Source organism: Dipodomys spectabilis, unplaced genomic scaffold (genome assembly GCF_019054845.1).
Source record: "Dipodomys spectabilis isolate Male_0828 unplaced genomic scaffold, ASM1905484v1 ptg000096l, whole genome shotgun sequence".
In the NCBI taxonomy this organism is placed as follows: domain Eukaryota; kingdom Metazoa; phylum Chordata; class Mammalia; order Rodentia; family Heteromyidae; genus Dipodomys; species Dipodomys spectabilis.
The window spans coordinates 23926827-23944820 of record NW_024870773.1 but is presented as its reverse complement, the minus strand read 5'-3'; positions in this window follow the sequence as shown (position 1 = coordinate 23944820).

Here is a 17994-nt window from a genome sequence, read left to right as displayed (position 1 = left end):
AAAGAGAAAGGGACCAGTGGTCTCACACTAAGCTCCAATTTGTGTTATGAAGACAATAAAACCATGAGGTCAAATCAAAACCAAACAAACAAACAAACAAAACCCCTCTATAACTACCTAAGGAAACCCTGAAAAGTAGAAAAGAAAGATCAAGACAAACAATAACATAAAATAAAATGCCATTGGCTTGGGATTTCAGAGCCGAAAACAAAGGCAGGCACCAGTGACCCATGTGTCCTCTTCCTCAGTAAACATTTCTTTCAACTCTCAACTAATGTTTAAATAAAATTATTTAGAGGCCATTGATCTGCACTCATCTGCCTTCTCTCTAAAATGGTTTTCTTTCTAGAATCTCATTAAGTCACACGAACAGCTGCTCCAAGTTGTTATGGCAACAGGATTTTAAAGGTAAATTAATTTTGCTACAAGGTGTTATTAAGACCAGGTAAGGGTGGTCTTGAATAGTAATGGCTCCTCTCTGTCTTGTGATGAAGAACTACAACAGGCAAAGGAAGAGTCCTGATTTATCATCACCTCCTAACAATTCTTTTAGAAAATGTGGCCATAAATTGTGGGGGTTTATGGCAAATTTTATATCCTACTTTCAATCCTCCGTAAAGTTACACATTGAAGGACTCACACAGCTCATTGGTCTATTAGCTTCTGATGAACATATACAAACAAGGTAAGTTATAGTTTAGATAATTTTTCCTTGTGAGATGGCAATATATTCTTTGGTGGATTTACATTATTGAGAAAAAAATGACCTTTGGGTTTCAGAGAAAGACGTAAAGGACCTCGGTATATACTAACATTAGGCCTGAGCTCTCATGAAGAGAATAAATAATGCAGATTGGGGCTTCTAAAGAGAAAGGGAAGCGGACACTTCCTTCTTAATGAGAATTGAGGAAGAAAATGAGGAAGAGAATTTCCTCTTTATGAGAAGCATCCTCTTCTTCTTCACAATGCTGGATGCTGTAGGCTTATGGTTCCCAGAGAGGTTATGAGGTAAGGGATCGCAGGACGCTTTTGTTGCTGCTTATTTCTTTTTTTTAATTTAATTTAATTTTTTTGTGAACATACTGTACAGAGGGGTTACAATTACATGGGCAGGATAATGCGTACATTTCTTATCAAGCATTGCAGCCTCCTCCTTTGTTTACCCTTTTATTTCTTATAACCAGTGCTAGAAAAGTCTTCCAGGGTCAAGTGATGATGGACAAATGTCCATAAGGTGTACCCTCCCCTCACTTTCCCCCCCTCCCACACCTTGGTTTAGAGTCACAGGGCTATTTAGCAGGTCGAAAGAATTGCAGAATTATTTAGCAGGTTGAAATGACTGCTAACTCCTGCCAGAAAGGACATGCCTTCATTGTGGGCTTCTGTATTGCTTTGTTTGGTTTTGTGAGACAGGGTATTCCTATGATTTCTAGGCAGCCCAGCCTGGTCTCTACCTGACAATCCTCCTGCCTAAGCCTTCTACATTGTGGGACTCTAGGTCTGTATCACCATGCCCGGCCATACTTCCTTTTCCAGGGAGACTGCTCCATCACAAAGAGCTTGGTTCACTCCTGCAAAGAACAACTGTGCTGGTGTATCAGGGACTTCAGAGACTTGACCAGCAGGAATCTAGCCCAAAGATAGAAAGCATAACAACAAAACACCAGATTGGGGTGCCACCTTCTTCCCTTTAGGGAGACAGAGAGGTCACTCAGGGTTTCTAATCTACTTTGCTTAGAATCTGCTCTGTGCATCTGTCGGTGTGTAAACATTTACTCCAGTGTCGCGCATGGAAAAGAAATGCCAATTTTGAAATGTTTTCAGAAAGCATCAGACCCAGGAGTAATTTTCCATGGATAGCCATGCACATTTAACACAGATACATTTTCTTCCACTCACCTCTTTGGAGAACATTGGGGTGGGGTCGGGGAAGATTTCAAATCAAGTGGTTGGAGAAACCAAAGACTGAATGTGGCGGTTCATGCCTGTCATCCTAGCATTTAGAAGGTCCAGGCAGAAGAATCTTGAGTTTGAAGCTATCCTGCCTCATGAGACCTTGTGTCTGAAATTGTTTCTTTTAAAGAGGAGATTCAGATGGGAGAAGGTTTTCAAAGCAGTATGTAGGAGCCTCCTTGGTCATTTGGGAAGAGCCTCCTTCCGCTCTCCTGTATTTAACAGGTAATGAGTAAAGATGCAGGTGTCCCTACATAGAAGGCTTGCTTCAAGTGTCTAGCAGCTGGCATGTGAGCCTTGATGCCAAGTCCAATGTGAATCTTGATGCCAAAGAACATGGGTCAGCGCAAACCCCCTAATACTGGGCTGAGCCCAAACAACAACTAGGATTATAAAGCCACAGTATGTGGGGAAGTGAGGAGGATGCATTGGATAAAAGAGAGGAGGAGGGGGAAGGGAGGATTGGATGGGGGTAAGGGAGGAGGATGGGAAGGGATGGGAAGGGGAAACAAAGGAGGAGGCTACAATGCTTGATAAGAAATGTACTCATTATCTTGCCCATGTAATTGTAACCCCTCTGTACAGTATTTTCACAATAAAAAAAAAAAAAGAGGAGGAGGCATAAAGGTTTAAACAAACCCAAAATGTCTGCTTTCATAAAGAGTACAGACTACTTGGGGAGACAGAGTCTCCATGTCATGCGGTGGAGAAAAGAGTTGATGGATAGCATGACAAGTCTGCCAGTGAGGAGGTTCCAAGAAACTATTTCAGAGCTCTCCATTTCCTTTCCAGAGCCATCCACTGAGGTGGCTCTGAAGGAAACACTGCAACCAGCCCTGATTCCCAAAAGCTAGCACATGATCAGCAATAGAGAGCCAAGAGAGAGCAGCCCTTCGCCTCTGCAGGACACAATCCCTCCTCCCGTTCTCTGGCACTAGCCAGCTATGGTACAGAAATGCAGCTGCAGAACTTGTGTCGAGGAGGATGGCTCCTGTCCCTCGTTTGCAAAGCAAGAGGACAAATGGAGAAAGGAATCTCCACCTGTGAGGGTTATTCAACCAGGGGCACACTGGAGAGCAAGACTGATCAGAACTCCAGATCAAAGGAGACTGGGAGAACATGTGATACCTTCAAGGATGGGAGGGGGGGGTCACAGGGAATGCTGGAGGGGGCAGTGGTCTGTCCATGGTCCTTCAGGCACATAGGTGAATGTCACCTGCAGATGAAGGCCACGCTGCAAGGCCAGGCCATGGTACAGAGGAAGCAGCTGGGCTCTTGGTGGGAGGGAGGGAGCTCTTGCACTGGAGAGATGCCTCTGACTGCTGTCACCTCCAAGGTCTCACCACCATTACTATCATTCACAGGGGGCAAAAGGGACGGATAGAAGGTTGTGGAGCCAGGAAGGCACAAGATCACTTACTTCTAAACCACAAGCAGCATCATACAGGCAAGTGTTCGTTGGTGGCTCACGCCTGTAATCCTAGCTACCTAGCAGTCTGGGATCTGATCGTGGTATTTCCAAGCTAGCCCCTGGCAGGAAAGTCTATGAGATTCTTCTAGTTAACAATCAAAAAGCTAAAACTGGGATAGGGTGAGGTCCTTGAGCAAAAAAGCTAAGGGACAGCACTCAGGCCCTGAGACCAAGCCTCAGTTCCTGCACACAGAGAGAGAGAAACATAAAGACAGAGAGAGACAGATTGTATGAGAGAGAAGGGAAAAAGAAAGAAAAAGGAAAGGAAGGAAAAAAAGGAAAAGGAGAGAAAGAATTGCAATGGTATCCAAGCTATGGATAAACAGATTATTACTAATATGAGACAGAGGGCTGAGGGCTGAAAAGTGTCTGGATTACAGTGAGGAGAAAGGAATCCACTCTTCTATCCTTATTTGTTTCTACTTTTAAACAAAATTGCTAATACCACATCCTGTACTCTAATGCTACTTTTAAAGGTCTGCTTGGATGAGATATTGTATGGCTTGTAATGAGAATGGTGGATGCCTTGTTCTTATTATTTTAATTGGAATCACAAATATGGAATGAGACAACAAAGTAGCATAGACAATAAAAATAATTGTTCACCCATTTTACTAGCACCATGGTCAAATTCTATTTTCATAAATTCTAGACCCAATGGAGGTAAATGTGCCTACAAGTTCCTTGTTAACAAGGTCACCACTATAATTTGAATATTTTTCCACAGCTGTTGCTCTCACACCTAAAGAGGGAAAGTGCTGCTGCTATGTAGGGCAAGCAAACGCGGATGCTAATGAGTCTAACAGATTGATTCAAAATAGAAGCACAAACCTTCAATTCATGAGGACGCCACAGTTACAAAACCAAAGCCCCAGAGATGGGCTGTGTTCAGGAATTCAACACTGCAGCATAGTTGGAATATTTGACATAGTTCTTGAGCCAGGGTTGGCAAAAATTTGCAGACTATAAATAGGGGAAGCAGAGGAAAGGTTACAAGAGACCATGTAACTCTGAGAACATGAGTTCTTCCTTTGGAAGAATCCATACAGAACACGGATTATACAGAGAGTGTGTCTCAGCTGTATTGTGTTGTGTACATTCTCTATATGTAAAGCAAAGCTAAAAGTTTGACACACATAAAATTTAATTTGAGAAGAAGAATGAGGACTGGACATTGTCCCGTTCTCACGCCTGCAATCACACGTACTGTACTTGGGAACTGGAGGTCAGAAGGGCCGTGGTTTCCAGGCCAGCCAAGGCACAATGTTAGGCGAAGACATTGTTTCAATGAACACACTACATATGATGGTGCATATCGGTAATCCCAGTGATTTAGGAGACATAGGTAGGAAGATCTTGGTCTGAGTCTTGACTATGGCAAAAGAAATTACTTAAAGAAAAAATTACTTAAAATTACGTGAAGAAATATTACTTTTAAATTACTTAAATTAAAATTACTTTAAAAAAAAGGGCTGGGGTATGACTTGAGAGATTGAGTGCCTGCTCGTCAAGTATAAAGTTCTGCATTCAAATGCCAGTACAAGAAGGAGGAGGAAGAGAAGAAGAAGGAGGAGGAGGAGGAGGAGGAGGAGGAGGAGGAGGAGGAGGAGGAGGAAGAGGAGGAAGAGGAGGAGGAGGAAGAGGAGGAAGAAGAAGAGGGAGAACAACAACTATTGATTGTGGTTAACTAATCTATTGGTTTAAACAAACATGAAGGAAATGTTCATAAATGATCATCTTCATTTTTCTATGCTTTTCTGTGCAGTTTGTACTAAGGAACTTCTTAATAAGCACTGGGTGTGCGAGCCATAGCACTGGGAAGTGCTAGCCCAGGAGAAATGGGAAACATACCTTGCATAAGAAGACTGGGACGAGGAATGCACTCCTGGGGTGGAAGACCATAGAGCTCTTATAAACTGAAATATCACGTGACACACTGTGGCATGGCAAAAAGTTCCCCTGAACTCTCACAACACCCCTGTGGGCTCTCTGTTCTCTGGCCATAGGACATGGGGTACTGGACCAAAGAAGCATGGCCTATACATGAGCCTCTAACCTCACCCTTGTCTTCCTCCTGAGCCGTAAAAACAGGAGCCTCTGTTCACTATCAAAAGCAACAAACACACCATCAAAGTCTGACAAAGAACAGTTGCATAAGCACACTGGTCCCACAGTGGCAAGGTACATGTACTTCCCGAGTCCTTGGAAATGGAGCTTAATCTCAGCTTTGGGAGAGATAGACCCCTTGGGAAATGCATTGGGATTTGGATGCTCTAACCAGTCCTCTAGCACTGAGGGAGGGTAGATTTAAAAGAGATCACAGGAACAAAGCCCAATGCTGTCCAATGTTCCAGGCCATAGGTAAGAGAAGTTCAAGTTCTTAAAGTCAGACTCCCATAGTACGGTCTCTGAGGTAAAGGCTTCTACCTAATAGTTCGATTATTTGTCATTTTCAACTAATTGTCTAAAGCCTAGGAGAGGGGGAAGCACTTTGAAAGAGACTTACACCTAAAAGTTTTACACACACACATAAAAACCAACAACAATCAACAATGAAGAAGAAAAAGAAAGTCAAATAGCTTCTGAAAGATTTTGGGAGGAATAAATGGAGATTAACACTGAACTACCTAAGGGGAAAGGAAAGTAGTAATTTATTCTAAAATACTAATGATGCTTTACCTAATTAGTCTTTGGCAGCTTGAAATGTGTTCTTGAATTACAAAAAGAAAGAAAGAAAGAAAGAAAGGAAGGAAGGAAGAAAGGAAGAAAGAAAGAAAGAAAGGAAGGAAGGAAGGAAGAAAGAAAGGAAGAAAGAAAGAAAGAAAGGAAAGAAGGAAGGAAGGAAGGAAGGAAGGAAGGAAGGAAGGGAAGGAAGGAAGGAAGAAAGAAAGAAAGAAAAAAGAGAAAGAAAGAAAGAAAAGGTAATGCTGTAATCTACTCTTGTGAAATGCTAGATTAATGAAGTGTGAATATAAAAATTGTATCTGGTTAGATTATATAATTCCCTCTGAGCAGTTTTAATTACTGGGTATTTTAGAGCTTTCCACATTTTCTAAGGAGTGAAATTTATATGTTTAAGAAAAAGTTGGCTTGACGGTTGCATCAGGCTAAAAATTTTACTCACAAAGACATTTTCAAATTAATCTAAGGCTCTCCCCTGACCTCCACTCCTCCCGCCTCAACTTCACTATCATGAGAGAAATGAAATAAGCTAACTGAACGTAGAGAAATTCTCTAACAATTTGTTTTGATTTAACATTCAACGGGGGAGAGATTTGTTTCCTCTGCAGATTTTAAGAGATTTAAATAGGGCCGTTTATGTTCAGCTCAATTAAGCTACTGATCATTCCATTTTCTTAGCAGTAAAGGGTCCAGAGCCCATTATTTCTGTAGAACAATAAAACAACCCAGGCAGCCCACACCATCATTCCTAAAGGTGTAGAATCCACAAGCAGTTTGCTGCCAGCCACCTCTACTTCAGCATCCATCAGATCTAAGTCAGCACCCAGATTCTACCTTAAGTCAGAGTATTTCTTTCCAACTAAACATATCCAGGAACTGAATGATTAATACATGCTGATACTTCCCCCAAATCATCTCTGGCAATCTCTTCTGTTGAAGCTTAACAAAATAATCAATGTCTCTCATGGAAAGCTGAAGCTGAAACATGATGGAGGTATCAACACAGGTAGATGGAATGCGAGATGGGTATTTCATTAGTGTAAAGCAATTCCTTTATTGATTGCCATCTGACTAATATTTAGTTTGTGTTCTCTGCTGGATTTAGATCCATCTTTTGATTCAAAAGAGAGAGACATAGTATGTATTAAATATATAACATATCATCAATAAAGCTCTGGAAACATTGTGAGTAACCAAGGCAAGATCGCTAGATTTCAGATATAGATATACGATGTAATTAGTGACATTTCAGTGTGTGGTGACCAACAGGTATCTTTTCATTTAAGTATGATGTAAATCTTGCACAGATTATACTCAAAAGTCATTTGCTGGCTGAGCATAGTGAGTTCTTTCTATAATACAACCTACGGTGGATGCCAGTCTGGGCAAAAAGTTCACCAGATTTCCATCTCAACCAATAATAGTGATGTACAGTGGTATATACCTGTCATCAGGTATATGTAAAGAGGATTGTGATCCTGGGTAAGTCAGGGAAAATATTTCACTCTTTTCGTGAATTTCTTCTCTTCTTCCTCTAACTCCCTGGTTATGCGGTTTCCTCATCGCCACGCTTTCTCCTACACTGACAGTCTAAGTCTTAAATTCAGCATTTCTATTTTCTTTTCTTGTCCTCCCACTAAAGTAATTTATCTTACATCTTGCATTTTATGTATAAAGATAGTCAGTTTTAAAAAAAGAAAGAAGAGAAAAAAGGAAAAGAAAGAAAAAGTGCTTTTCTTTTCCTTGTATTTGTGTCCACAGTAAACCAGTGTTATTCAATTCTTGATGACCATTTCCAAACTAGTAAATCCATATAAAAGAACACAAACTAAAGTTGGGCACTGGTGGCTCATGCCTGTAATCACAGCTATTCAAGGAGTCTGAGATCTGAGGACTGAGCTTTGAAGCCAGCTAAGACAGACAAACCTAAGAGATTATCTCCATTTAACAAGCAGAAAGCCAGAGACTGAGGAATTGTAGCTGTGTCTCAAATGGTGAGGACCAGAGAAAAAGCTAAGGGAGACAGCCAAATCCTGAGTTTGAGCCCCCCGCCCCTCCCCTACATTTTCTCCTCTATACAATAGCAGAATGTTTCATTTTTCCCTTTTGCATACCACTTATTTCAAATTTAACAGTGTAATAGATATTGTCAGATTTCTACTATAATACTATAAGAATGAAATCATTTCTTATATCTATATAATGCTTGCAATATTCATACTTCACTTAACTAGAGTATTTTGTTATTGCCTATAATTCTGCAATGAATAATTTTCCTGAGCATTTACTTGGTTAGAGGGAATTTTTATTTTATTTTATTTTAATGATCTTGAAGGGCTTCAGTTCAACATGTCAGTTTGTGAGTACAATGCCAGCTTATTTATTTTGCCTATGAGTGGGTTACATCCATTGGATAATCCTTGAAAGTAGAAATGTTAACCAAACTACACCTGTATGCTATTGGTAAGTACCATTTGACAGAGTGAATTTACTTCTATTGCTTATGTGCTTATTGATTTGTGAGAACTTTGTATATTTATAGAGAAGCCCAGCACAAAATTAGTCACAAAGGTTTTCTGTAGTTTGTAACTGATGCGGAGAATGGCTATTTCCTTGATGATGTTACAAAGAAAAAAAATAGGTGTATTAAGCCTTTTGTTATTTGACAATATAGTTGGCAGAGAATATCCACATCAGGTTTTAATTTTCACTTCTATTTTTAACTAGTGAGTTTGGATATGATTTTTACTTGTTTAAGGTCTATTTATATTTCCTGTCATTGTATTTATCCCTTTATCTGTTGAATTGTTGGCACTCTCTGCATATTAACATGAACATCTAAAATGAGATGCAAAGGCATTTTTCTAGCTTTTCATTTGTGTTTTCATTATGGTAGTCCTTAACCTTCAAATTCTTGTTTCTGTTCCTAGATTTTATGTTTTTTTGTGTCATATTATTTTTTTTACTGTCTTGCTATGGACTCTTCTTACATATATTTATTTACATTTTATGCTTGTTAAGTTCACCTAAATTGTAATGTAAGGCAGGAGGTATGAATTCACATTTTTCTGTGAAGGACATTTAGAAATTTCACAAGGCACCTCAAGAATAGGTGTTTTTTTTTTTAAATTTAGCAGCAGGTAATTATTTAGCAGTTATTAAAAATACATCGTTTTCAAATACAAGTATTATCTTTGTAGCCTTTTGCAATGTATAGAAGAAGAGACATGCATGTTCACGAGATACAGTAGTCCCTTGGTAGTCACAGCTATATGGTTCTCAGGAGACCACCATGGAAGAAAACCTGCAAAACACTCAAGACACATCAACTTCAATATGGTGCCACTGATGCCTACTTGGTCTTTTCCACACCACCACCCAGCTTCCAGTACAGATATATTGGCTTCCAACAGAGCTTAAATTTTCATTTTATCACTTAAATTAAGCATATTACATGTGCTTTTTGACTTGAAAAAATTACCATAAGTTTTAACTTTGGGCTAATTCCCATAACTCCTGCTTTGTGGGCACCATTTGTTTTGGGGGAAAGCATGTTTTCCCAGGATGAAGGGGAGGCAAACACTTAAAGAATTATACAATTCTTTAAATACAATAATAATAACATGGGACCAAGTGCTTCTCCATATGAGCTGAGTTATGCATTGCATGTGCAGGAAGTTAAAGTATTTGTGTTTGAAATTTTCTTTATTATTGTTAATGTTGCTATCATTATTAGCAGTAGTAGTATCAGACTTGGACAAAACCACATGTAATAAAACTGCAAATAAGATGATCTTACTGTATGTTATCCCCTAGGAGAATTGTGCTTTCATTTTCAACTCAATGTACTTCTCACCCATGTAAACTTTCCCGAAGGCAGCCAAATATTTGGATCCACTTGATTTTCAGCCACTACTCCAACACTTCTATGTTAAACGATGCATGATGCTAAAATTTCTTTCCTTTAAATTTCCATGTTATCCCATCGTCTTTGAATGTACTTTATGGTGACATAAAAGGCGACCGTCATTGTTATTTTAGCTTGCATTTCAAATGAGAAGGCAGAAAAGGTATTTGAAGCCAGATTATTACAGAGAAGCATTGACCCAGTGGCATCATCAAATCTCCGAGAAGGAACTTAATTACATCCCATTAAAAAGCCCAAAGCTCTCTTGTGATTTGGAGATATTAACACAATTCAAAGTTCAGTTCAAGGTGCTTTTCTTTATGCAAAATTCAGCTCTGAAAACCTGACTGGAGCTTGTGGGCTAGGTTTTTCATGTGGACTACCCATTTCACATAAATAACCATTTCTACTATTTTCAGATATAGGCAAAATACTCACTCCACTTGATGCAAATTGCCAGCATTATTATCTTTTTCATGTCATTCCTTCTGTATCACAGCTTTGTGAATTTTCATATGAATTTCCCTTAACTTAGCATAAATGTGTCAGCATTGTTCTTTTATTATATATATTCTTATTTTCCCCTGAAAAACATATGTGTGGCGGCTGAGACTAACTCTGATATCAAGAATGTCACTGTATTATTTTTAATCTTAGATAACAGAAATGAGGAAAACCACAGAGGTGATTTTTTTTAAGTATAATAATGAAAAGTTCCATTTTAAACACCATTTCTGAGATTCTGCTAGTCATGAGGACAGCGATTTCAAGAAGAAAACTGGAGATACATTGGCGATCACTAGCCTAGAGTATACATTGCCACAAAAATGGATGGAACCATTTCAAAAAGAGTTGAGATTAGAAAGGCAAGGAAGGCTCTCACTCACCTCTGGAGTGGATAGAGAAGGAGCCTACTAGAGATTGTGAAGGGTTGGATCCTGCTGTAGAGGGACAGACGTCAGTCTGTTCAGCAGACTGTACACAGGGACAGAGCAAGTACAGTGAAAGGAGACTCTACAAACAGTGAGCAGCCCACAGACCTCAGCAGATCAGATTGTGACGGAATGTAACTTGAATCGCTAGTAAGGGGGAGACTGTAAGATTCAACATTCCATTCTAAAACAATGGAGGGATCACATGATCCATTTAAGAAAAAAACATCCCAACCACATTTGTTTGCTGTTCTCCTACCACAATCAGCACTGGATTGAGGGAGACATTCTCCCCCAGGTCAGTTAGGAGGATCTGCTTCAGCCCAACTCACTTCTGACAATGTTCACCTGAAGATGGAGTCACATCCCTCAGGTGGAGGGCTGTCCCACCGGACCCACAAGCCTCAAAGGGTTTTACCTGTGCTCTGAGTGCCACCAATCAGGATGTCTACACTCTCCTCTTTGGGTGTGATCAACTTACTCGAGCAGCTCACAGAACTCAAGAAAACAGTGTGTGTTTGTTTTCTTTTTGATTATTTGTAAAGGACAATATCAAGGATAAAGATGAACAGATGCACAGGATGAGTAGCGGAGAACATAAAGAGCGTCTACTCCCTACTGGGTGTCTCCTCCCCCCAGCCCCAAACCCCCCAACATTCATCTATCTACAGACTCTCCAAATCCTGCCCACTGGGGTTTGCGAAGGCATCTTTGCCTAGGTAATGATAACGGATGAATCCAGAAGAGCCTGTCTGGTTAAATTCTTCTCCAATTCTCTGTACATTATGCTTCTCTCTGAGACATGGGGTACAACTCTCTAGAATGGGGAACGATCTAAAAGGTCTATTCTTTTTTTATTTTTTTATTGTGAAAATACTGTACAGAGGGGTTAGAATTACATGGGCAAGATAGTGAGTACACATCTTATCAAGCATTGTAGCCTCCTCCTTAGTTTCCCCTTCACATCCCTTCCCAGCCTCCCCCCGCCCCCCCACCCAATCCTCCCCCTTGCCCCCCCCCCCATCAAAGTTGTAAAGTTCGTTTTGACATGACAACTTGTACTTCTCATTGTTGCAACAGGTCCACCTGTACCCCTATTTAAATGACTTGTTTTTCCCCTTCCCCTCCACAAATTATACCTACATCAAATACAGTGAAAGCAGAGGTTATACTGTGGGGGAGGGACATACAAAGCAACAAAGAAATAATCTTATAATGTGTTAGAAACAATTGCATGAAAGAAAAAAACATTTAAATACATATCTTAGGGTTCTTTTTCTTAACATCAACTTATCTGACCTTTTCTGCTTGACTCGTACATATACTAGTTATAAGGGAAACCATGGAACCTATGTTTCTTTGGGCTTGGCTTACTTCACTTAATATAATTTTTTCCAAGTTAAAATGTCTATTCTTGAACATGGGTGAGTCAGGATTTATTTTTTTCCTTTTTAATGGACATTTAAAAATTATCCTTAAAAAATGTACAAAAGGGTTTCAATTCCACGTGTCTGCTTATGGGTAGAATGCTTGATCCATGACCCCATCTCATCATTTTTCTAAACCTACCCATCTCCTTTGACCAACTCTAAGACAGAAAGTGGAGGATCAGTAGAGTTCCTCTGACCCATTTTGGGGAGGAGGAATTCTAGTTTCTTTGGCCTCTACCATAGGAAGGAAGTTAGGAGTGGGGAACCTGGGAGGTGAGGGGGGAATTAGAACGAGGGCTGGATGGGAGGGAGAAACAAGAGGATCCCATCCTTTATAATATTGACAGTGATGACAATCACTAGGAAAGCCATCAGCAATAATATTAGGCAGTCAAAAATGCCCTGTTGAGATCCGTGGGTATAATTTCACCAGAAAGCTTTGGATGCCTTTATCTGTTCATGATCAGCTGCTTGGTGACAATGAAACGGAAGGGACGTGGTTGGGCTAAGCCAGCAACAGGGCTTGTGCAGGTGAGAAGGTAATTTCTGGTGAGTGAGGAATCGGTAGCAGAAGTAGGGAGATGGCATCGCATACCTCTGGGTAGCAGGCTGAAGAAGAAAGAGAGAGATGGCTTCAAAGAACAGTATGTCTAAAACTACGATTAGAAACATGGTTCATCAGATGTCCTCCGGCTTTCCCTACTCCGTTGTACCACAGCTTCAGCCCTGCCCTGCCATGACAATCTTTCAAGTGCAAGTCACATAAATGAATACTTCATGTCTGGATGAAGATGGAATGTCAAATTCTGTAACCCACAGGCGGTAAATATTTCAGTAGCTACAATCTTCTAGACAGTGCTCCAAGTAAAGTCTAATTTGGGAACTAGAATAAGGTCACCTCACATAAATTTCCCATTCATTCGGCGTAACAAGCTCATGTTTGAGCTTCTGGTAGGAGATTAAAATAAGGAAAGTATGGGCGATGGTGGGAATACCTTCTGGGATTCTGATATATGGAAAAACATCTCTTAATAACCTGCACAATTTATAAATGAGTTATGGAGCTCTCTGTCAATTTCCAGCCTTAAATTGTGATTCAAAGATACAATTCTGTATTTGTAAAGGAGGAAGAAAAATGGTGTGATACACTAGAGCTAAAAGCCTAGTTATTGATGTGGGCATGAGAATAAAAGAAAAGGAAAAATCAACAGAGATATTAATAAGCTCTTATGCTTGAGGCACCTAGATACACCTCTTACAAAACAAATATTTTAGAGTGGTGAAATAGAAATACAGAAAATAAAATTTGGTTGTAGTTCTCCTAAATCATCTTTTGCTTCTTCGAAGGTTCTTCCCTTTCTGCATCTTACCAAAGAACCTTGTCTCATAAATTCTGACATCCCTCCCCCAAATCTTAAAGGAATATTCTAGAAGGTTTTAACTAAAAACTTCCCAAATCCCGGCCCAAGGAATAATGTCAGGTTGACTCCCTCAAAGTCTCCTTGCAAAACTTTGGGAAAAATCAGGTGTAGAATCCTATCCCAGAAACTCTGCTTCAGTAGATCTTAGGTGGGATTCAAAACTCTCTACTTAGAAACAAATTTCCTCAATATTTAGCAAACACAGTCCCACTGGAGAGTTGCTATACTATACCATCTAGCAGATGATAGCAATTGGTAGTGTTGAATTTTTTTCCTAATGAAATATACCAAACATAATAATAAACATCACTTCAAGTTTAAATCTAATGTAATGTTAGAAATTTTAACTTTGGAAGGATAACATTCTTCTGGGCTAAAAATTTTCTAGGGTGATTGAATCAAATGCAACATCTGTGATAAATTGCCAGATTCCCTGATACCTGGCCAAAGATGGAATGGAATTATGCACTGCATGGACCTCCGTGTGCTTTGTTTTATATCACATAATGGAACAGACCACCAGAAACCCCTATTTCAGAGAAATGCATGTACCTACATGGCTACTTAAACAGATTCATTTCCCAATCTCCAGTTACTCTTCATTCACTTGGCAAGATCATGAAGTTCATGGGTAGGTCATTACCTGAACTGTATGAAGTTAATTATTTATCATTGGTACCTAGACTTGAGGGAGGAAAAAAAAATGCCAAACTGCAATCACCAGTGTCACTCACATTGATAATTCAAAGGTCATAAAGCTACTGACAGAAGGTTTAGGCAGTAAAGCACCTGCCAAGCAAGCAAGCATGAAGCCCAGAGTTCAAAGTCCACTATGCTGAAAGAAAAATAAAAGTTAAATTCAGGGTTGGTTGACGGGAAACTTAGCTATGATAAATTGATCATTCAGAATTGTTTCATAAAACACAAGTGGGAGACCACAATATATGGACTTTATAAATTGCCTGACATAAGAAATTCAAAAATATGAATCACCAAGCAAAAATTTTGTCAAGGATAACAAGCATATATTTGAATATATTGTCTAAAATTCCAGATGTTTATATTTTCCACCTTTTACAAGTAGAATATATTATACTCTTCATATATATATATATATATAATATATTATACCCCTAAGTCTAATAGGAAATTAGCATATGTCTTTTCCTATGCTGATAGACATCTACAAGTTATTTGAAGATGCTTCATGTGATAGTTATATGTTTTGGGTATTTTTTTTTGTTTTTAGTAACAGATTTTCTGGTTTTTGAGAAGCCAAGGGCATGGATAATCTGACAAAGAACACATTCACCAGCCTTTCTATAACAGGTATTGCAAGGTGACTAAGTTCCATGTGTTGGATGAGTAGGAGAAGGGCTGTAGGCTCCAACATCCTTATATGGAATGGGCAAGCCATTCTTCCCCTCCCTCCTCCAGGCTGAATCAATGTGGGTAGGGACTAGGCTCGAGTCATCGCCTTGATCTAGATGGGAAGGTCATGGAGTGATGCGCCAACCCTGCAACATTCACCTCAACTTTGTAAGAGAAATAAACCCAACTTTATGGAAGAAGGACGAAGAATTAGGAAGAGGAAGGAGAAGAAGGGAGAATAGGAGAAGGAGGAAGAAGAGAGAAGAGGAGGGAAAGGGTGAGGAAGGGAGAAATAGGGAAGGAGCAAGAGAAGAAAAGGCCAGCAGCTGTTTCTCCCATCATCTCCACTCCTGGCCAAGAATAAAGTCAGAGATGGCAGGATAGGTGTAAGGGCAACGGGCTGCCAGAGGACAGCTCCTGTGTTTTAGCATGATTCTGTAGGGCCTTAACAGCTGGTGGAATAGGTAAGCAAAGACAGCTGCTTTTGCAAAGGTCAGAGGAGAATTACTTCCACAACCAACATAGTGTCTGTCTGCTAAAGCGCAAGACAGAGCGTGGAAATTCTGATGTGTTGGATGGGAGACACTCCATGGATGTAAAATATTACTGTACACTATTACTCATTGAAATGGTTTGTGGCAAAGATGGATTCTTACAAGCAACTGGCTGTATAGTCTCTTGTTTTTAATAACATATGTGTCAGCCAAACAGGCATATGCCTTAACAGCTTTTAATTATTTCCACTGTTTGCTTACTTCTTTGCATTAAACATGACTTTGAGTCTTTGCATATTCATCTGAAATCTCCATTCCTTTAACCTCTGTAATCACTTCTTGAAGGATTTTTTTTTAACTAAAACTATCAGCCTTTCTTTAAGCCCAAACAGCTCCATTTACCTTGAAGTATTGGTGTGTGTGTGCGTTTAGTTCTGGTTCCTAGTTTCTGCACCCTTTTCCTGGCAGAAGGGAAGTTTCGATTGCTCCAGCACTAACTTGTAAGTCTGTTTTACAGTGATTCCCCTGGCAATGGGACAAGTTCTCCCACAGGTGTGTCTCAGGGATAAATCATCCCTGCTGCTCAAGCTGTAACCCCAAGAACTCCGTGGAAAAGCTGGAAAAGCTTAACAGCCTGGTGTACTCTGTGTTGGTTTGGATTCACTAGAAATAGTTTGTAACTGAAGAGGATAATTTAATGTGGTTCAGCTTTGAGCTGTCCCCAGAACATGCAAGAGACCAATGTCTGTGGTTTCTGATGATGCAGCCAGCATGGATTTGACCAGAGAAAGACAAAATCCGGGCCTTGCAACTTGGTAAAGCATGCTATATACATCCTGGGATACTCTCTATAAATAACCCAGACTAGCCATATGATATATAGTGCAAAAATGTGGAGAATTGCATATTTTGGAACAGACAGATCCCTGGAGAGCCAAGATGATAGACGATTCAGGCTCCTTTGAATGCTTGGTGTTTCATGACACCTGCACAAAGACTTCAGGCAAGCTGCCAACTAAATAAGGAATCATCAATCAGTTGTATATTCTTGAGTGTGTCAAATGCTGTTCCCTACCCAGTCATGTCTTTATTCCACCTTGTGAAGGTATATTTGATTTCAATAGGGTGTCAAAAAACAACACTGTAGTTCCTGGAGGCTTGATGCAGACTTGTCCACATTTAGACATGTTCTTCCATAGCTGTTCTCACTCTCTCCCCTCTCCAGGCCCTGCCTGGCTCTCATGGCTTTGACCTCTCAGTACCTTGCTTCTCCAGATGAGCATGATGACCTGCAAAGAGCCCTGAGCTCTTAGGCAGAATATTCTAGTTCAAATCAGGGTGGGCAGACAAAATACAGATGCTTGGTTAAAGTTCCAGTTTCATCTGGATAATGATTGTTTTCTTTTAGGATCGGCATGCCCCAATTACCACTTATTATTTTGTCGGCAGTTTCCGTTGAACTTTTTAAAAAGAAAGTTTATTGGGACTGGGAAGGTGGCTCAGTGGTAGAGCACTTGCCTTGCATGCATGAGGCCCTGTGTTTGATTCCTTAGCACCCCATAAGCAAAAAGAAAAAAGCTGGAAGTGGTGCTGTGGCTCAAGTGGTAGAGCACTAGCCTTGAGCTGAAGAGCTGAGGGACAGTGCCTAGGCCCAGAGTTCAGGCCCCATGACCGGACCCCCCCCCCCCCCAAAAAAAGAAAATTTATTGCATCTGGCAATCTTAGCCTAAATGTAACTTGTGTCACTAACTCAAGTAAGTCATTTAACAATGAAAGTTCTGTTTGTTCATTGCCAAGAAGGGGGTGTGGTCCCAAGGGAGAAAGGCAAGAGAGATTTTTTTTTTATTAGTACTTATCTTTATGTCAACCAGCTGAGATAATGGTATTGCAGAATCTAATTGAAACTCTTGGGCGTTCCAAGCAATGTGTTCCATGCATATTATCACTCGTGATGAGTAAGGCATTTCCCTTGGGAATCGACAGTAACCTGTGACAAAATAATGATCATTTCTTCTCTCTGTAGGAAACAAAGAAAAGAGAATTTGTCCCAGAACCAGTCTACAAAGAATTTATCACAGTGATGGCAATGTGGTTGCAAAGCCAAACACTCCCCTTTACAACCACAACATTTCAAACATCTCTACAAATGACAGTTTGAACATGGAAAGGGTATCTGAACACAGTGTATTCACATCCTGGTGAGAGCAAATCCAAGTGCAAGCATGTCCCCAATATAAAGGAGTGAAGAAAGATGTGTTACTTGTAGCAGGCAAGGATGGTACAAGAGTTAAAGACTCTCTTCCAACAATGGAGAAGTATGTTTTATTAGGGAG